We start from the raw sequence: 23,558 nt of genomic DNA on the forward strand, positions 1-23,558 counted from the left end.
AAAAGAATTTGGAAAACCAGAAATTATTAGGATTAGGGAGAGATGTGGGTAAAAAATAGGAATAGATTGGTGTGGGGAGGCACAGGGAGAGTTAACTATGTCCTAATCACAGTGCAGGAAATGGGTTGGGTAGGATGCAAGTAGAGAGAGAGAGAAAAAGAAGAGACGGAAAGGGGAATAAAGAGAGACCAGAAAAAGAATAGAAACGTAAAAATTAATGTTATTATAGAGGTTAAAAGACCGTCTATTTAGAGAGGAATGTGAATATGTTCAGAGAAGGGGAGGGACATAGAGGAGATGTGGAAAGCTTTAAGGATGGGAAAGGGAGAAGAAAAGATCAGAAGTTCAGTAGAGCTAGATAAAAAACAAAAAGATAATTAAGAATGAAAGAAAAAGAGAAAGAAGACAAGAAAAGAAAGGAAAACTCTCATTCACGTATTCCTAAAATAAAAATTATAAGATGAGAAAAAAAAATTACTGGAAAACAATTATTTTTTCAGAAGAGGCAAAAATTAAAGATTAATAAAAGTTTTAGAAGGGAAAAAATTTATATATATATATATATATATATATATATATATATATATAAGGTAACAAAAAACAAAAAACAAGCAAAAAAAAGAAAAGAAGAAGAAGAAAAAAAAAAAAAAAAGAAAAAAAGAAAAAAAAGTCTTTTGATTTTTTTTTTGGGGGGGGGGGAGGAGTGGGAGGAATCCTGTATCTCCCTTTTGTCTGCGACCAGTCTCTTGTTGTAGTCTCTGGTCAGCTTGAGGTCCTGTGGCTTGATTGGTTTCTTAAGTCAGTTGGTTGGAAGAGGCAGAAAAATGCTCTGCTTTACCCAAGATTTTGAGATCCCCCTCCCAGGTTAGTTTTCTGGGAGGGTGGTCTGCTTTGAGAGTCACAAAAGAGGGGGATGTGGTTATGAGGCTAGGTTCTGGGTAGGGTTGAGGCCTTTCAACAAACAGTAGCTTTTCCCTGGGGCTATTTTGTGATAGAGCTCACAGCGCCCAGCCTAGAGCCATTCTCAGGGTTTCTGTTTTTCAATTGATTGTGGTGGCTGCTAGAGGGAGGGGCAGCCTCTGGCTCTGGTTACCCAGTGACGCTAGGCACTCCGATGGCTGGCGCCTGAGCTGGGTGACTTTTCCCTGGATGGAGCTGAGTCTGGCAGGTCACTTCGGCGTTAAGTTCTTGTGACCTGCTAAATGACTCGTTTTATTCCAAGGCCTGAGCTGGAGCTAGCAGCAACTCCGAGCTTTGTCGGTATCCAAGATGGAGATCACCGGTGCTGGGGGGGGAGGGGTGGCCTTCCCTCCTCTGCTCCCTGAGGAGTGAGGATGTCGGGCTTGTACTCAAGCCGAGTCTTGGATCCTGGGTCGTCTCTGGTCTGCAAACAGCAGGATGAAGATGTTCGCTCCTTATCGGTTCTTGTTGGTGTTGAGTAGAATCCGCTCGTCCGCTGCGTCTGGCTCCTTCGTCCCCGACTCTCTGTGTCTCAGGTATGACTCCCGCGGCGGTGGTCGCCGCCGCGACCCCGCCGCCGGAGCGGCAGCTGGTGCGTTTCCTTGGCTTCCCCTCTCTTGTCTAACTCTCTGTCCTGTGATGGTACACTTGGTGTGATTCTCTGGCTTAGGACTGTTCACTGGAACTCTAAACCTACTTTCTATGCGAGAGCTTGTTCAGATTCCAGCTTCTCCTCCGCCATCTTCCCGGAACCCCTAACCCCTTTTTTCATTGTATTTGATGTTGGTATAATTTGTGGAGGAGAAGGGCAAAAAAAAAAATGTTTAAATCAGGTGGACCCATTGCAGCAATGAGATGTACAAGACGTTATGTGGAAAATGAACTTTACAACTTTGGCCAGGGGAAGGAGGGAGGGGGAGGGGGGATGGGAAGGGATGGGAAGGGGAAACAAAGGAGGAGGCAACAATGCTTGATAAGAAATGTATTCATTACCTTGCCCATGAAATTGTAACCCCTCTGTACAGTATTTTCACAATTAAAAAAAAGTGTGGAAAAACAAAAGTCTCACAGAGTTTCCTGCAAGGGCTGGCTTTGAACCATGATCCTCAGATCTCAGCCTCCTGAGTAACTAGGATTACAGGCATGAGCCACCTGTGCCCAGCTAACATATATATATATATATATATATATATATATATGTATATATATATAGTATTGTATATATATATATAGAGAGTATATATATATATATATATTGTAAAGATACTGTATGGAGGGGTTACACTTACATGCACAAGGTCATGAGTCAATTTTCTATAGACCATTGTTATCCCTTCCTTTATTTTCCCCTAACAACCTTTTCCTCTCCACCTCCCTAACTCCTCATGCCCTGCCCCCCTACATAATGTCTTTTACATCTCATTGTTACAATGGGTGAACCTGTATACTTTGTTTTTAATTTAAGATTTTTTTAATTGTGAAAATACCATACAGAAGGGTTACAATTACATGAGCAAGGTAATGAGTACATTTCTTATCAAGCATTGTTGCCTTCTCCTGTTTCCCCTTCCCATCCCTTCCCATCTTCCTGCCCACTCCCCCCCCACTCCCTGACTTCCACCCCCATCCCCAGCGCCAAAGTTGTGAAGTTCGTTTTTCTTCGACATAATGACTTGTACATCTCATTGTTGCAATGGGTCCACCTGTATCACTATATAAACTATTTGTATTTTCCCTTCCCCTTCACAAATTATACCAACATCAAATACAGTGAAAATAGGGATTGTACCGTGGGGGAGGGACATACAAAGCAACAAAAAAATCATCTTATAAAAATGTTAGAAACAATCATAAGAAAGAAACAAGATTTGAATCCTTATCTTGAGGTTCATTTCACCTAACATCAACTTATCTGACTTTTTCTGATTGTCTCAGACATATGCTGGTTATTGCTAATAAGGGAAACCATGGGACCTATGTTTCTTTGGGCCTGCCTTACTTCACTTAATATAATTTTTTCCAAGTCTTTCCATTTCCTAACAAATGCATTTTTGTATGCCAACAATGAGAAAAGCGTGGCTGAATTCAGGAAAGCAACTCCATTCATAATAGCCACACAAAAATAAAATACCTAGGAATTAACCAAAGAAGTGAAGGAACTCTATGATGAAAACTTTAAAAACCTGAAAAAGAAAATCAAAACAGAACTTAGAAAGTGGAAAAACCTCCCATGTTCCTGGATTAGAAGGATCAACATTGTGAAAATGGCAATACTTCCCACGTCTAACTACAAATTCAATGCAATACCTATCAATATTCCAACCTCATTCTTCAAGGAAATAGAAGAGGCAATCCAAAAATTCATATGGAACAATAAAAGACCCCGAATAGCAAAAACAATCCTTAACAGACAGAACAGTGCTGGAGGAATATCAATACCAATTTCAAACTCTACTACAAAGCCATAGTAATCAAAACAGCTTGGTACTGGCACAAGAACAGACCTCAGGACCAATGGAATAGAATTGTATCCTTATTTTAGCATTTTGTTATTTGCCTTCTCCTCTCCAAATTAGAAAAATGTATATTCAAATTGCAGGGCACGGGAATCAAATACAGTGAAAACAGGGGTTATACCTTGGGGGAAGAACGTACAAAAGAAACAAAAAAAATCACTAGTACATTATAATTACATTATAAACAACAGCAACAAATATCAAACCTCTTTGATTTGAGAATGGGTGGAGGTGAAAGTTTCATGGTGAATTGATAAAATGTGGTGATGTTTAATGAGCATGCCCAGTAATCCATGCAGAAGGATAAAATTTGTGTTTAAACTAGAACACAAGATGGGTACCAGTGGCTCATGCCTGTTATTCTAGCTACTCAGGGGGCTGAGATCTGATTATCACAGTTCAAAGCCAGCCCAGGCATGAAAGTCCATGAGACTCTTATCTCCAACAAAACATTCAGAAAAACCAAAAGTGGTGCTGTGGCTTAAGTGGTAGAACGCTAGCCTTGAGTTGAAGAGCTAACAGACAGTGCCCAGTCCCAGAGTTCAAGCTCCATGACTGACAAAAATTAGAACACAACTTCTTTGTATTCACGGACAAAGGTAGATTATTGGTTGAATTTAACTTTATTTTTTAAAATTCTGTAGAACAGTGTAGGAACAGAAAAATCACCAATTATGAAATAGTGAATAGTGAAATAGTGGATGTGAAGACTCATTTAAACAATATAGTAATGCAGTTCTCTTCAAATCAAGATATTATTTTCCATATAACAGCTGAGTTGACCAAAAGATATCATTTAATTCAATTCCTGTGATACAGGTTTATTATACTGAAATGATTCTAGGCCACTGAGAAGAAGAGATTCAGGTATTCTTGAGTAAAAACAGAAGCTCGGATATCTCTGGTGAAGTGATCATACCTTCGTAACTTAGTATAAACTGAGTTAATGGCTATTTGAACCACCTACAAGTAGCCCAAGATGGGAGGAAAATTAATACATTTATCTCAATCAAACTGAGGCTTTAGCAGTTGAGCCTACATATGCAAAATTTGACAGTTAAATGGAATATAGAAGTGACATATGGTTATAATGTGACCTGTGACATCTTGGTTCTTTGCTTTCTTCATAAAAACATTATTACCATATATTAATTGTGCCAAAGGGGGTTATATTGTGATACTTCCATACCTGCACATGATATAATTTGACCAAATATTCCTCATTACCCTTTTCTCTTAGTTCCATTATGTCAGTGATTTCAATGTTTTTTGTTTTTATTTTTTATTATTTATTTATTTTTGTTGGTTGTAGGTTTTTTTTTGACCACTGAGCCTGAGCACTGTCCCTCAGCTCTTCAGCTCAAGGCTAGAGCCCTACCACTTTAGCCACAGCACCACTTCCATTTTTCTGGTGGTTAATTTGGAGATAAGAGTATCAGAGGCTGCCCGGGCTGGCTTTGAACCATGATCCTCAGATCTCAGCCTCCTGAGTAGCTAGGATTATAGCCCTGAGCCACTAGCCCCCAGCTTCAATGTATTTTTTATTGTTTTTGTAACATACACACATGCACACATAAATATGTATGTGTATACATATGTATGTCTATACATGATATAATGACCATCTATATAATCTATATACATATAATTGTATACACACACACACACACACACACACACACACACACAGAGTACTTCAATGATATTCACCTATACCCTCTTCTTGTTTATTGTCGTCAATTCTGCTCGTTCCCACCTTCAAACAGGTCGACCATCTACATTCAGGTCATTCTTTTACTCTTGGAGGCATGGTAAATCTACATTTCAAAGAAATTCTTTTCAGAACATATTTCTTCCTGAGTTCAGCCTTCCAAACTGGAGCTGTCATTATCTCACCAATTCCTCTGCTAGATTTAAAGTTTTGTGGGAGTGTGTACTCACCCAGCAGCTAGAATTGCTAGTCGGTCCCCAGCACAATCATGTATTTTATATTTCAAAAGCTAAAATAACTTGTTTCACATGTTTAACTTGTTTCACATTTGAAAATTCACTGTCCTTATATATACTGACACAGCCACACCCACTAATTTGCATAGCACATACTTTTCTTTAGCACTATGGTTTCAGATTTACTGCAGGAACAGACAGTGAATGGCCAGCAACACTTAAACTGTATACTGTGTGTCTGTTTAGGGAAAAGTTTTGCCAGGCCTTCATATATGTGCTTTCACATGTATGGTCATGTTCTCAAGTGCTCTTGTACTTTGATTGGTTTAGAAGACAGATGAAGAAATTAATAACCATATTGGTCAAGATATGTTAAACTTATTTTATTTTTCATTGGTACAGGGGTAAACGACTGTATTAAATAAATAAGGTTTTATCTATGTGGGTTGGATTACAGAAACTAATAATAATTACAATAAATAAATAAATAAATAAATAATAAATAATAATTAAAACTAAGTAACTAAAATAAAACAAGTCAGATGAAGAACACTTTCTCTAAACTTTGCATTTAATAACTCCATTTTTAATGACACCAATCTACTAGCCTGGCATCACAACGGTAAAAATATGCATACTACTAAAAAATGTACAAATTGGGGCCTTCCATTTATATTTGAGTGCAAGCTTTATGACATTTATCTATATATGACATTACTGAGACATGCTGTGTAAACTTTAAAGCTGTGTCAGTTTAGAAAGGTAAGCAATGTAAATATTAGACAAGTAAACATTTTCCCATTGATAAGCTTTAACCACTAATATGATATAAGATTGTTTTTAAGATACAATAGAGAATGCTTGTAATTCCTATCATTTGAAATGCTGAAAAAGAACTGTAAGATCTTATGCAGCCTGGGCTACATAGAAATTGACACGTCACAAAAAAAAGAGGGAAGAGAAAGAAAACGAAGGAAGGATAGGAGGAGGGGAAGAAAGGAAGGAAGGAAGGAAGAAAGGAAGGAAGGAAGGAAGAAAGGAAGGAAGGAAGGAAGGAAGGAAGGAAGGAAGGAAGGAAAGTGTAAAAGGAAAAGAAGAATGGGAGAAAAAGAAGAAAAGGGAAGGAAAGAAATGAAAGGAAAGGAAAAGAGGAATAAAGGGAGAGCCAAGATGGGATCAGGCTGTTGTGTGCTCTGCATAAATATAATTGCTTTTATTAGCAATTTAAGATGGACTCTCAATGTTGTTTTGATTTGCATTTCTTTTATGGCCAGAGATGTTGAACATCTCTTCCTGTGTCTAATCAGCCATTGTGAATTCTTCTTCTTAGAAGTCTCTCCATTAGTCTTTAGCCTATTTATTAATTGGGTCATTGTTTCTTTGAGGACTTCTTGGGGGCGTAATTTTTTTTATCTTTAAGTATATTTTAGATTTGAGGCCTTTGTCTGCAAATGTGGAATATACACACAATGGAATCCTATGCTTTCATCAGAAAAAATGACATTGGCCCATTCATAAGGGAATCAAAAGGCTTGGTAAAAATTTTATTAAGAGAAATAAGCCAGACTTAAACATTGGATGCCTGTTTTTCTTCATTTGTAATAATTAGAATGTGGCTATAAATCTACAAATAAACCCAATGCATAGTAAAAGACAAAAAAATTACAGTTGGATATGATCAATTCAACAGGACTCTAAACATTCACAAAGTAAGAACAAAATGCACATGATCAGGGCTGGGAAAGTGGCTCAGTGGTAGAGCACTTGCCTTGCATTCATGAGGCCCTGGGTTCAATTCCTCAGCACCACATAAGCAGAAAAAAAAGCCAGAAGTGGCGCTGTGGCTCAAGTGGTAGAGCATTAGCCTTGAGCTGAAGAGCTGAGGGACAGCGCCCAGGCCCAGAGTTCAGGCCCACGATTGGAGCCCCCCCCCAAAAAAAATGCACATGATCATATAAAATGTTTCTTATGGAAATGATCCCCAAGAAATGGAAACCAGAGGTTTTTTGTTTTTTTTTTTTACTTTCTGTGGTTTTCCCTTTTTGGTTTCTCCCTTTGGTCGCTGTTTATAATTTCTGTTCCTTTTGACTTGTATGTAAGTTTATCTGATTTGGGAAGGGAAAGGGAAAGCACAGAATTGGTGGAACAAATGCAGCAGTGATATGTACTAGACACTATGCTGAAAATGAACGATACAACTTGTAGGGGTGGAACTTGCAGTGTAAAAACGGGTTAAACCAGGGAAAGAGGTGGCACTATTCAAAAAGAAATATACTCATTACCTGACTTAATGTAACTATAACATCTCTGTACATCAACTTCACCATAATTTTTTAAAGCAATTAAGATACTATTTTTTTTTTTTTTTGCCGGTTGTGGGGTTCTTACTCGGAGCCTGGGCGCTGTCCCTCAGCTCTTCAGCTCAAGGCTAGCACTCTACCACTTGAGCCACAGCACCACTTCCGGTTTTCTGAGCAGTTAATGGAGATAAGAGTTTTGCAGACTTTCCTGCCCAGACTGGCTTTGAACTGTGATCATCAGATGTCAGCCTCCTAAGTAGCTAGGATTACAAGCTTGAGCCAAGAGTACCCGACAAAACATTATTAATTTTTTTCGTTGACAGATTTGTGGTTATCTCAGAGCCTACAGACTTAAAAGTTCGATCTTATCTACATTTTATCTATTGAGGCAGATGTAATTCTTGAAAATTTTCTCCTAACAATAATTTTCTCGTTTGAACTAAAATTTTGTTTGCTGTAGAACTTTTTCAAATATAGTAAAGTACTATTTAAAAACATTTAACTGAGAAGATTTAAATGGATTTCTGATTAACTAAAGTTTTAAAATATTAAGAGAAATGTACACAAAAATGTGTTATATTTTTGTGTTTATTGCTGTTTCAGATTGGTATGTGTCTTTATGTGTTACTCATTTATGTAAAATTTAAAGTATCTGCAGGAACATTTAACATTAGTACATAGCTCTCCAATTATGTGATATTCTTCAAATATAATGTTTGGAAATTGAATTAACAGGACAATGAACAGTGGCTATCTTCCAGCCCGTATGGGTTGTAAAAGTTTTAATATTTTATATGGAGAAATTACTGAAAGGTGAGAAATGACACACTACTTGTGGCAAATATTTTGACAACTCTGCAGAGTTGCTTGGGTATGGGAAGTCATAAACCTGTGCATTTGATCCTCTTGCTTGTTGAAACTTCTCTGGGGATCATGCTCCAAGAGAGAGGTGTAGAACACTATGATTACCTTAATCATTGGTCTACAAATTTATGGGTCACCTTCCTTGAAGAAAAGGAGCCTCTAAACAATAGCACAATCACCAAATATGCCCTAGTCCCATAAACTGTGGTGACTGGATAAAAGAAACATTCAAGTATGTCTTAAAAAGTGTTCTACAGCTCAAGTGGTAGAGTGTTAGCCTTGAGCTGAAGAGTGCAGGGACAGCGCCCAGGTCCAGAGTTCAAGCCCCACAACCGATAAAATAATAAATAAATAAAAGTGTTCCACAGGAAAGGTGTCTCAGTGGTAGAGTGTTGCCTTGCATGCATGAGGCCCAGGGTTCAACTCCTTAGTACCACATAAACAGAAAAAAGCCAGAAGTGGCACTGTGGCTCAAGTGGTAGAGTGATAGAATTGAGCAGAAGAGCTGAGGGACAGTGTCCAGGCCCAGAATTCAGGCCCCACAACTGACTAAAAAAAAAAAAGTGTTCCACAATGATGACCATAGATTTTTGGAGCTCTATGTTGGTGAAAGAATTTACAATCCCACTTTTGGTAATTTACCCAAACGATCACAAACAAGGCCATACTAAAGCTACCAATACAACTATGTTTATTGCAGTATTATTCACCATAGCTTAGATTTGGAACCAACCTGAGACAAGCAGAAATGGTCAGATAAGTTAATGTTAAGCAAAATGAACCCCAAGTTAAGGAATCAAATGGTTTTTCTTTCTTGCTATTGTGTCTAACATATTTATAAGATATTACTTTGTTGCTTTGTATGTCCCTCCCCCATGGTATAACCCCTGTTTTCACTGTATTTGATGTTGGTATAATTTGTGGAGGGGAAGGGAAAAAACAAATTATTTAAATAGGGATACAGGTGGACCCATTGCAACAATGAGATGTACAAGATGTTATGTCAAAAAATGAACTTTACAACTTTGGGGGTGGGATTGGAAGGGATGGAAAGGGCAAATAAAGGAGGAGGCTACAATGCTTGATAGGAAATGTACTCATTATCTTGCCCATGTAATTGTAACTCTTCTGTACAGTATTTTCACAATAGAAAAAATAAAAACAAAAAAAGTGAGATAGATAGATAGATAGATAGATAGATAGATAGATAGATAGATAGATAGATAGATAGATGGATAGATAGAATTGAATTCCATGAGTCCATCAGAAAGAATGACATCGCCCCATTTGTTAGGAAATGGAAAGACTTGGAAAAATTATATCAAGTGGAGTAAGTCAAACCCAAAGAAAGATAGGTCCCATGGTTTCCCTCATTTGCAATAACTTGTATAAGTCTAGGATAATCTTACCAGACAAACAGAAAAGGTCAAAAGTTATGTACATATGACCATATAAGATGATGCTAAGCAAAATGAACACCAAGATAGGAACACAGAAGTTTTGTCTTTCTTGCCATTATTTTAAATGTACTGTGATTTTTCTGTTTCTTTTGTATGTTTTTCCCCCATGGTATAACCCCTGTTTTCACTGTATTTGATTCCGGTGTCCTGCATCTTGTATATACATTTTTTTTTTAATTTGGGGAGGGGAAGGGAAATAACTAAAAGCTGAAATAAGGATACAGGTTGACCCATTGTAACAATGAGATGTACAAGACGCTATGTTGAAAATCAACTTTACAACTTCGGGATGGGAAAAGAGAGGAGTTGGGGAGGTGGGGATGGAAGGGATGGTAGGGGAAAGCAAAGGAGGGTGTAACATTGCTCCATAGGAAGTGCACTCATTACCTTAACTTATGTAACTGTAAACCCTCTGTACAGTATCTTTACAATAAAAATACATATTAAAACAGAAAGCAATGTTAAGGAAAACAGGTGGCAGCCTAGCAACAAGGGAAATGTGGCTACTACTTTTTTATTGTCAAGGTGATATACTTACATAAGTAAGGTAAGGAGTACATTTCTTTAAACCTTGTTACTCCTTCCCTCAATTTTCTTTTACTTTCCCTCCACTTCCCCAAATTGTACAGACTGTTTCAAATATATTGTGTATATTACTGTTGCATTGGTTCACCCCTTGTCCTTTGTCTTACCATTATTTTTGTTCACCTTCTCTTCCCTAATTCAAATAAACATATATAGAACACCAGAGTACCATAATCAAATATACTAACAACAGATGATATAGGGGGAAGTAAATATAAAAGAAACAAAAAAAACACATAGTACATTAAAAACAACAACAAAGAAAACCTCTTGTGTCTATGACTTGGAGTTCATTTCGCTTAGCATCATCTTATATTGTCATATGTACATAACTATTGAGCTATTCTGCTCATCTGCTAAGATTATTCTGGATGTATACTAATTATTGCAAATAAGGGAAACCATGGGACCTATGTTTCTTTGGGTCTGGCTTACTTCACTTAAAATGATTTTTTAAGTGGCTACTACTTTGACTAGGTGGGGCATAAGCATAGATATTTAAGTGGTTCAGGAACTCTACTAATTGGCACCTTCTATTACATGGGCTCTCCTGATCAGTCATTTCTTCCAAAGAACAAGGGTTGAATTTTGTCCACGTTTGTGAGGTTGGCCTTTATTTTCTCATTCCCTCATGTTCTTGGTGTTTTGTTTCCATCATTTCTTCTTTAGAAGACTATGCTGATACTGAATTAGAGTATATAAAATATACATAAGAATCTTCATGACTTCTAAGTCCAGTGATGAGAGAAAAGAAGCTTAAGTATATAATTATGCTTTAAAGTTGTGTCTTAAATGCTAAAAGTCTACTTTATTTCTCCATGTGTTCTAAAATCATTATTTAGAAGTAGAGTTTAACAAGGCTCAGTAAGCATAAATATTTTAGCTGTTTATTTTTATTTTTATTGCAAAGGTGATGTAACAGAGATATTACAATACATAACTAAGATAATGAGTAAATTTCTTTTCAGTTTTATCCTTTCCTCATTTTCTCCCAGTTTCCTTCCTCTCAAATTCCCTGTCCCCCAAGCTTATTTCTAAGCTCACTAGACAGAAATAAAATATAGTGTTAATTTTAAAACACAATTCCTTTAAGTTGGCTATTATATGTTACCGAATATATTACTGTCATGTACTGTCACTAGTTAAAAAATAGAACAACCTTAAATAATTAAGATTGATTAAAAACTAAATATGACATCTATAAATGCAAAAGTGGGAATATTTTTCAAACTAGTAATTTCAAATTGAGTTTTACTGGAAAAGCAAAACAAAATTTATCTTTACAATTACATGAAAAATTTGTTTCAAGTTTACTGTAAAATGCCAAATGAAAAAAGTCTTCTGTAATTAGGCTTGCATTACATGAAACATTTAATAGCCGGGAGCCACTGACACACACCTGTAATTCTAGCTACTCAGGAGGCTGACATCTGAGGTTCATAATTCAAAGTCAGCCTGGGCAGGAAAGTCTGTGAGACTCTAACCTCCTATTAACCACCAGAAAACCAGAAGTGGTGCTATCGTTCAAGTGGTAGAGCACTAGTCTTGAACTAAAGAGCTCAGGGACAGTGCACGGGCCCAGAGTTCAAGTCCCACAACTGAGAGAAAAAAAAATAATATACCGGTATAATTATTAGTTTTAATTAGTACTATTGCCTTACTTTCAAAATTTTCCGGGCCTAAAATATGAATTATATTTTATGCTAATCAGTATTAACATGGTTATATTTCATTTGTGTTTACAATTTATATAAAATATTGCAGAAATATTTAGTTGCTTATAGCTGTCAAAAGGTTGATTGTAGTAAAATTTAATTTTTAATATTTTGTGAACAGTTTGGATTTTTAGCCTTTTTCAAAAATGCACCTAATTTAAAAGTATTATATGGAATTGCTTAAATTAGGTCTACAACTACCAAGGAAAGTAAAAAATGTAGAGCCAAATTTGACTGATCTTAATTAAGTTCATAATTATCTATATTTTAAATGATAAAGTTATGCAGGTTTTCAAAGACTCTGCCACTGTCTATCAAACCCATGTGCACTAGGATAGCAGCTCTCTTCTTTCTTGCTTGATCTCCTCTAGCTCAAGGTTATCTTTGTAATTTGATCTCTCCATTATACCAAAATTACTCTTACCAAGAACATCAGCCTTTTCCCTTGATATCAAAAGGATAGCTTTGATATATATCAATGACTGGAACTTTGCTACTAAGAATTATAAATTGCTATGGCTGACAAATTAAAGCCTTAAAATCTAATTACTTCAATTTGTTTTAAGTGCATTAAATTATTATGAAAGGAGCTATATTGAAATTTCCAACTACCAGTCTTTCCTTTATATCTAAAAAACAAGTCACTCCTCTTCCTGCCATGCCTTTAGGATATGTTTAATGCGTAGAAATTTGTCAAAGAAGACAGGAAAATGAAAGTTCACTTTCTAATTTTTAGTTCTTATCCTTTTACCAGGGTTGTCACCACACTGGTGCCAGATGGCCTGGTGGTAGTACAAGTGTATATTCAATAATATCATATGTTGAATCCTTGCAAAGTCATCCCCTATTAATATTTTTATTGTCTCCTGACCTTAATTTGAAGGCAAAGAGACAATTAAAACACTTTATTACATTCTTAATCTAATAATAATGAACAGATATTAATTCAAACATATTCATAGCACAAGTTCAGGTATGGCAAACACTATCTTTATTAGAAAGAGGAAATAACCAATACTCAACTTCTCTTGCCATAAAATAAATGCAAATCAAAACAACATTGAGATTCTACCTCACTCCAGTTAGAATGGCTATAATCAAGAAAACTAATAACAATGGATGGTAGATGGGATGCAGCCAAAAGGAAACCCTACTTCATTATAGGTAGGAGTGTAAACTTGTTCAACCATTCTGGAAAGCAATATGGAGGTTCCTCAAAAGATTACACATAGAGCTCTCCTATGACCCAGCAACCCCAATTTTGGGCATTTACCCAAATAATCACAAACAAGGCCATACTAAAACTACCAGCACATTGCAGCATTATTCACCATAGCTATGATATGGAACCAACCCAAATTCCCCTCAGTACATTAATGGATCAAGAAAATGTGAGATATATATGCATATGTACATATACATATATATACATATATATGTATATGTACATATACATATGCATATCTATGTATACATATATATGTATATATATACATATATACATATATATGTGTATATATATATATATATATATATATATATATGTGTGTGTGGTGGAATTCTATGACTCCATCAGAAAGAATGATACTGCCCCATTTGTTAGAAAATGGAAAAACTTGGAAACAATTATATATTTATTTTTTTAATCTTCTAAGTTATTTATTTATTTATTTATTTTTTGTGAACATACTGTACAGAGGGATTACAATTACATGGGCAAGATAATGAGTACATTTCTTATCAAGCATTGCAGCCTCCTCCTTTGTTTGCCCTTCACATACCTTCCCAGCCTCCCCCCCCATCCTCCCCCCCTGCTTCTCCCTCCCCGCCCCCCCACCCCCCCACCCCCGCACCAAAGTTGTAAAGTTCGTTTTCGACATGACAACTTGTACTTCTCATTGTTGCAACAGGTCCACCTGTATCCTTAAAGGACATGTTTTTCCCCATCTTCTCTACAAATTATACCGACACCAAATATAGTGAAAGCAGGGGTTATACTGTGGGGGAGGGACATACAAAGCAACAAAGAACTAATCTTATAAATGCATTAGAAACAAATGCATGAAACAAAAATACCTTTAAATACATATCTAAGGGTTCATTTTCCTAACATCACATTATCTGACCTTTTCTGCTTGACTCATACCTATACTAGATATTGCAAATAAGGGAAACCATGGGACCTATGTTTCTTTGGGTCTGACCCAAAGAAACATAGGTCCCATGGTTTCCCTTATCTGCAATAACTAGCATATGTTTCCGACAAGCAGAAAAGGTCGGAAGCTGTGTGCATATGACCATATAATATGTTGCTAAGCGAAATGAAACCCAAGATAGGGACACAAGAGGTTTTTTTTTCTTTGTTGCTGTTGTTTTTAATGTACTATATAATTTTTTTGCTTGTTTGTTTGTTTCGTATGTTCTTCCCCCATAGTATAACCTCTATTTTCAGTGTATTTGATGTCGGTGCCCTGCATCTTGTATGTACATTTTTCTAATTTGGGGAGGGGAGGGGAAATAACAAAAAGCTGAAATAAAGATTCAGGATGCCCATTGTAACAATGAGATGTACAAGACACTATGTTGATTTTGGGTGGGGGAAGGAGTCGGGGATGTGGGGAGAGAAGGGATGTTAGGGGAAAAACAAAGGAGGGGTAACAATACTCCATATGTTACTCATATAACTGTAACCCCTCTGTACAGTATCTTTACAATAAATAATATGTATTATTAAAAATAAAATAAAATAAAAATATAAAAAGAAAAAAGAAAGAGGAGGACATAACTTCAAAAATAATTAAAATAAGAAGCATTTTTCTTCTACCACACCTCATGTACTCATATGCAGTAACATAAAAAGTAAGCTAGAACTTTTTGCCCAATTATCTATCATCTCATTGGTCCTCAAATTCAGTAACATAATTCATGTAGATAGAGTACCTTTGGTAATTATCAATTGAAATGAAATCATTATCACTTAGAAAGCAAATCATATATACATATATATATATATCCTACTTCTTTTTTTATATTTTTTTATTGTGAGAATACTGTACAGAGGAGTTACAATTACATGGGCAAGATAACGAGTTTCTTATCAAGCATTGTTGCCTGCTCATTGTTTCTCCTTCCCATCCCTTCCCATACTGGTTCTCACCAGTATTAAAACTATACAAGAAAAATTTAAAAAGACAGATTCTTTTGTGAACAGAGTCCAGAATGACTGGCTTTTTTAAATATAGAATACAACCAATACATTAATATATTTCTTCTTTTATATGTAATGGTGCTAATTTTGTACTGCCACAAACAGTAATAATAATGAGAAAATTAGTCCACAAATACTTTGAGACATGGGTAACTCTTATAATCTGGGAATGACTATTCATTTTCTCAGAACCATAACATTTAAAGATATAAAATACATTGGATTACAAAGTCACCAAATATTAATCTATGTTAAATCCCTATTGAGAAACCCTTTTTGTAAAATATGGTAAAAGAAAATTAAGTAAATTGGTTGAGCATCATACTGGTTCATTGATAAGCAAATAAATTAGAATAATACATGTCAACTTAATTGACAGGGTTAGAGCTCTTAAGTTCACCGTTTTATCTCATGTAGAAAATGGGTAGTGAAGCTATTTTGAAATGATAAAGTAATAGTCTTGTCAAAATTTGATATGGAGCTCTTTAATATCTGAAACAATCTGTGAAAATTGTACATTTTATATAATCTGCCTAAATTATCTAGCTCTTCATTTTTATTTCTGACTAAAAAAACAAATACCCTGTTGAGTTTTTCTCTTCCTTAAGCTCTTCCTGATCTGTCTGTGGTAAATATTATGTGAATCAATAGGTTCTTCACACCTCAATCACAGCAAATCCTTCTTTAACCTTCTTTATTGTTGAATTTCATTTTAGTTTTTATACAGAAAAGCCACCACTTTTTATTAAACAGCTTTAATTTAAAATAGACTTATTTATGTTGGCATAAAACTGAAATACTAAGGTATAAATCCAACAAACCTCTCTATAAGGAATACCATAAAATAGTGTACAAGGAATTAAAGATAACATAAGTGAATGGAGAAATATTCATTGTTCTTTGATAAAAAGATTGATTTTGCCACTGTAAGATCTTTCCACTTTGATATAAAGATTGAGTGTAACCTTAATCACATTATATGATGGAAATGACAATTTGAGTCCAAAATTTGATGCCAGGTATAGTGGCCTAGGCATGTAATCAAAGGTGTGTAAGATTCTCAGATGAGATCACTCACGCTAAGAATTTGCAGATCAGGTTGGACAGTATATTAAGACATTATCCCCCCCAAAAAAATACAGAAAGGATAGATAGATCATACATAGACAGACAGAAAGATAGAAAGATGAAAGATTGTTTGTGTATGTTTGTGTATGTGTGTGTGTGTGTGTGTGTGTGTGTGTTTGATTAAAGACAAAGACCTCTTATGAAGGAACCATGATAATATCAAAGAAAGAAAAAACAAGGAACTGATACTAACCATCTTCAACACTATGACACTATAATAAAGAATATAACATTAATAAAAGGAGAAATTGATAAATGGAATAAATAGAAAGGCCCCAAATAATATATTATATATGAAAATATTATATAACCATATATAATATCTAAATACATTATATATCATAATAGAATATATATTTCTTAAATATATGCTTTGTATAGTAATCCTGAATGGGAAACGATCTAAATGTTCATTGCTGTCCTTTGGAGAAGTTTGTCCCTAAACCTCCATGTTGAACACATGGTTGCTAACCTGTGGTGCTATTGTTAGATAATAGAACTTCTAGGAGAAAGGGTTTAGTGAAAGTTAGGTCACTGGTGATGTGCGTTGATCTGGCTATTGGGATCCCAGTCCCTCCTCTTTTCTTCCCTGCTGCCACAGAGTAGCCCTTCTTTTTTTTTCTTTTCTTTTTTTTTCCTTTCACAACTCCTGCCAAGATACATTCCTTTACTTCAGGAACAACAAAACAGGATAGATCAACAGAGACTAAATAAACCATATCCTTTACTTTGTTTTTTAGAGCAAGTATTTTCTCTTAGTTACCAAAAGATGACTAACCTACCAGAAAAGTATGCACACAATGGAAAACCATGTGAGTTTATAAAATTATAAATCACATGAGACTATATGGACAAACCTCATAAATATGAAGTCTGATAAAATATAATGAACATAAAATAATGGAATATATGTGGACTCTACTCGTGGGAAAAATAGATAGAATTGGTGTATCATACTTAACTTTGAGGGAGTGGTGACCCTACATTAAAGAATTGATAAGATTGCAATGTTTTGGGTGAAGTTAATTTTTGTTCTCTTTGATGTTTATATGTGAGTTTATTGAAATGAAGTTTTTAATATAACTACCTAATTATTTATTTATTGAACTTATCCGAGTCCTGGTGACAGCAATCAAAGTGACTTAGGAGGTAGAAACCTGAAGAATTGAGGTTTAAAACCAGATTGGACAGAAAAGTCCACAAGATTCTGTCTCAAATTGGCCAGCACAATGTGAAAATGTGACTCAAATGGTAAAGCACCATTTGTGATCATGCCAGCCAAGTAAGTATGAGGTTCTCACTTTCCAATATGGTACAATAAAGAAAAAATCCATTTTAGTGTATTGGATTTATTTCTTTAAATTTGACAATGAAATTCAGATTTTAGACCACTTTTCATCGAGTTAATTAAAATAGCTTACATAAGGGAATGATGGGTATAGAAATACTTCATTTAGTGACAATGTGACATTGGTAATGCATCAAAATACAGAGATTTCAGAGGAATTTACCAATTGTATTCAATTTTCCAGGTTGTGATACCTTGTAACTTCACACTATATGAGTTAATGAGTGAATACACAATTATAGAGAAAAAATAGCCAATGAAACTAACAGTAGCCAGTCCTTGCATTCTCCATCTGGCTAAGATGAAGAACTCTTAGAATATACAATAATTATCCTGTCCATTATAAGCTTACTTATGAGAATTCTTACTTATGAACTCATGTAATAAGAATAGTGACTACATTTAAAGTGCTAATTGCATTTGGGGATTTACTAAGCTTTGTGGCCTAAAATCGGTCCTAAAGTTTTATGATTATAACAGCCATAGGTTGCATCTTGTTCTTATGATTATTTGACTTTAGAAATAAACCTTAGGGTACAAAAATGGCTTAGATTAAAAATGAGGATATGAGTCTTAGAATTTATAGTTCAGAAACATGATGGCATACTATATAATGCAGAATAGTATTTTTATTAAAGAGTAAAATGACAGTGGTGACACTCAATTAACAAGTTAGGAAAGGCTAATAGGGTAAATCATTATGGTGCAAAGAAAGGAAATGTATAATAAAGAAAGCACGATGTCGAAGTCATCCTTGTTCTAATCTTGTTTTAACTTTTAAATTAATGGTAAACCTGCAAGGATGAATAAAGAAAACAGGTCATACATTTTTTTTTTTTACCAGAAACTCTTAATTGCCTTTAGAATGGTAACAGGTCATTGTGAATTACTGGTACATAATTCTACCGCAAGTATGGGAAACAGAACACAGTGGTGTAGGGAGCTGCTGTTAGAAACATAAGGCATCCAGGGGGATGATGAGGGTTGGTCAAGTCAAAGGCTGCTGTCAGGCAATGATACAGCACAGCCACAGGCACTAGGGCATGGGCAGTCTTGGCACTCAGCAGAAGGTGGCCTAACACAAAACTACTGAATGATATAAGCATTGAGTTACTTCATCCTTCATAACTTTTCAAGTGAAACCATCTTTGTACTGCAAACTGATAGGTCACCCTCCAAGGAGAAAAAACATGGTAAGTGTGCTTCTCCCCATTCCACAGACAAAACAGTGTGTCCTGTAGCACACAGCCATTTCATGGCTACAGGCTCTTCATGCCTGGCTCTTATGACCCCCTTTAACCTCATCCTACTTGGTTTCCACCATGCCACATTCTTGCTGCTTCTCAGATACTCCAGCAGTGCCTCTGCCAATGGACACTTGTCTTTCCTGCTAGCTGGAACCCTCTTTATCAAATCTCAGAAAGTACTCTCCTTCAACTCCATTTGTTCACCTATACCTGGCATTCTACTGTATTCCCATTTTCTACCCACCCCTAGTATCCCCTAACCCCCCTACTTCTAATTGTATATTCTGTCTCTAACCCTTATCTTCAGAAATTTATACAGTGTCCTTATTTTATTTATTTCCTGCCTATTTTTCCCATTCGAATATACAACTCCATGAAGACAAGACATTTCATTTGTTTGATTCACCAGACAGCTAGACCAGTGATGGTGGTACATTTTTTCCCTCAGTTTAATCTCTGTTTAAACTCAGAAAGACCAAACTGTTTAACTGTTTAACATTGACTCTGAAGTATAATTAGGCAATTTTCTGCCTTACCTAATAAAATTAGTTACGGGTTTCTTGTTGTTATTTTTTTTAATTCTGGCTACAATTTGAATTACTCTTTAAGAGTATATTAAAGGTTCTGAGGCTCAGGGATAAAGTATCCAGTTTTGTTTAATCCTCAAAGGAAATGGAAATCAGTAAAATAGACTTTCAGGTTACTCTGTTTTACAGATAAAGATGGTGTAGCTCAGAGAAGTTCAGTAAGAATATTGAAAACAAGGAAAGAGAAAGGCCTGCCTTTTAGGCCAGGTGCCAATGCCTCATGCCTATAATCCTAGCTATTTAGGAGACTGAGATCTGAGGAATGCAGTTCTAATCCAGCAATGGGCAGGAAAGGCCAATTAATCTCCAATTAACCACCAAAAAGCTAGAAGTGGTGCTGTGGCTCCATTAGTTAAGCACTAAACCTGAGCAAAATGAAGCTTAGGGTCAGTGCCCAGGTCCTGAGTTTAAGCTCCAGGATCATCAAATACAAACAATCAAATAAACAAACAAATAAAAAAGTAACTTTATCCTTTTAATCATAGCACTTTACACAGTGTGTCCTCTATTTTCCTGCTTTTTATTTCTCCATTGAATTACTCTACCATATATATATATAAATATATATATATATACATGCATGTATATATACACATATATACATGTATATCTATATATATGTTACAGAGAATGAGAGAGAGAGAGAGAGAGAGAGAGAGAGAGAGAGAGAGAGAGAGAGAGAGAGAGAGAGAGGAGGGAGATTTATGCTTCCTGCTTATCTACATTGCTATCCCTCCCATTGGAAAGGATCTCCCTGCTTCCTCATATTTTTTTGCTAAGTGAAGTAACAGTAACATCAGGAATATCAGTACATTCTGAGAATTTTGGAAAGATTCCAATATGTTTACCTAGGTGCTTCCATGATGTCCAATATAAAATGAAATACTTAGAAATAAATTTCTTGCTCAATAAATACAATGCTAATATTGACCAATTACCCATTATTATAGACCCAAGTAACACTTTCTAGTTTTGCGTAAATTTTATTTGCTTAGTGAGATCCGGAGATCCTACTTTGATAATTTTGTTTCAAAGGGCAACTGTGGCTCATGCCTGTAACCTTAGCTACTCAGGAGGCTGAGATCTGAGGATCACCATCTGAAGATCACTGTCTGAAGCCAGCTTGGGCAGATAAATGCAAGGGATTCTTATCTCCAATTAACTATCAAAAAGCCAACGGTGCAGGTGTAGCTCAATTGTCTGAGCAGAAAAGCTATGAGGGACTATCATCTCTGAGTTCAAGTCCCAATATCTGCATCAAAAGAAGAATTCTGGAGGAAGGGATGAGGAAAAGAAGAAGAGTTGGAGGAGGAAGAAGAGGAGGAGGAAGAAGAGCAGGAAGAGGAGAAAAAGACTGTTTCTCAAGCACTAAGGACTGTAAAGGAAAGACTGCAGGTGTCAGAAATTTAGGAGTATGTGTCCTGGATATAGTTTCAAAACAAATGCCAAGATTTTATTCAAAGCCTTTGCTAATTTATTTTTCTTGTTTAAATAAGTTTTGAAAGATTTTTCTATGTATTCTATTCCATTCTATATAAGCACTTTATCAAACATGTGATGATGTTTTCAAAATAATTTTAATTTAAATGAATAAATTTGTCAGTGTTATCTTTGGTAAATAATGGCTTAACAGTATTCTTCTAGAAATCTTATAATTTTAGGTTTACTCTTTTACAATTTAAATGTTTTTAAACCACTTTACATTTAAATGTTTTAAATATGAATTTGTGAATTTCTACTAGAAAATTGCTGTGTTGCTTTGGTTCAGTTTGAAAATTGATTCTATAATTCACTTTGGAGACTATTGATGTCTTAACCAGATTAATTCTTCAAATCCATGCATGTGGGACTTCTCAATTGTTTTGTTTGTATTTTTATTGTGCAGGTGTCTTATTTTAGATTAAATATTTCATATTTTCAGTTCTACTTTACAAAGTTTCAACTTTCAACTTTCAGTTTGTACCAGTAGTCTGTAAGAATTACATTGAAACAAATATTAAATAGTATTGGATACTCCTATTCTTCATACAGTTTTGTAATCCCATGATAGTTTATATGTAGGCAATGCCATATTTTGTGAATGAAGATAGTTTTAATTCTTCTCCAAATTTTTTTTCACTCTAATGAGTAGAATTATTTGATGACAAATCTTTAACTGGCTTTTGATATGGCACACTTAAGAGTCCTGTGCTGTTTTAATGTTTTTGAAGAAGTTTGTGTTCAGTTATTGTGCATTTTTCACTACTGCTCCATAACAATTCTTCCTTTCCTGGATAAATATTGAGTCTTACTATTAAGTAAATGAAAGATACTCCTCTATGTTAGTGAAGCCACAAAAGCCCCCTTTCCTTTGCATTTGCAGTTCAGGGTTTATTGGTCTCCTTGGTAGCCAGACCAGTTAGAATCCATGTTATTCCTTTTGCTTGTCTCTCTTTATTCCCCCTGCCCATCAATATAAAAATTTTAATCATGGGACTAATTGCTACCATCGAATTATGATGTCTATGCTAGGACTCCATGTTCTTCTATTAAAGCTACACTTTCACTGAGAAATTACAACCACATTTCTTTATTTCTCTTAGAGGGAAACTCAAAAAATACATTTGACTGTGAATATCCTTAGGCTATATTTTTCTGATTTCACCTTCCAACACCTATTTTCATTAATCTTTTCTCCTGTTTCTTCTATAAGTTTTTCTGCATGTGGAAAAGATAAAGTTGGCACATTTTATGAACAAGAAACATAAATTGTAATAGGCATGTGTGTATGTTTTCAATTTGTATTTGCATTCCTAAGCAAGTGTTTGTGTGTGTGTGTGTGTGTGTGTGTGTGTGTGCGCGCACACGCACGCATGCATGCACATCCCACTGCTTGAACTCAGGGCCTGCTAATTTTGATAATTAATGCTCAACTGAATTTTTTTGTTAATAACATGATTACATTTTGGTTAAAGGATTTCTGTAATCAATTTTTGTATCATTTTATTCATGTTATTTATGTATTTGTGTTTTCTCATTATGAATTATATTTAAGAAGTATCTGCAAATTAAAACTAATCTGTCATCTTTTTTTCAGTTTATACCTAAACCTATTATATAAAAGTATATCTGAATATTAATTTTATCTAAAGGAGAATTATTTTGAACCCCACTTGACAAATGCTGCTATAAATAAACTATCTGGATTGAGTTTACATGCTGAATTTTAATCATTAGCCTATGCTTAAACTACATCACTTTGTATTCAGCAGCCAGAATTTAGAAAATTAAAACATGAAATTAACAAGGTAAAACCTTTGGAAATAAATCTCTTATTTTTATTGTAATCCAGGGCAACCATTTATGGCAATAAAAAAAGAGTTACTTTCAAGCTCTAAGACACATCTTTTGAAATAGTATCATTGCAATTGTAGCAGTAAATGGTTCAAAGTGTACCTAATACATTCAGAGTTCACCAAATCCTTTGCATTCCCTGTCTGACCCACATCATATTTATTGGACTGTAATGACTATGGATCACAACAAATTCAGGCTGCTTCTGGAATGGCAAAATCTCTCCCATTAATAATGCAGTAGAAGAACATTAAAGTAGTGTCATTATTCTAGTTTATGTTGTGATAAAAGTGCTAAAAGTGCATTGCTATACAACTGCAGGGGTACATTTGGCAAAGTGCCTTTTAGATACTGAAGGAA

This window comes from Dipodomys merriami, unplaced genomic scaffold (genome assembly GCF_024711535.1).
Source record: "Dipodomys merriami isolate MVZ:Mamm:240054 unplaced genomic scaffold, mDipMer1.0.p SCAF_20, whole genome shotgun sequence".
Classification (NCBI taxonomy): domain Eukaryota; kingdom Metazoa; phylum Chordata; class Mammalia; order Rodentia; family Heteromyidae; genus Dipodomys; species Dipodomys merriami.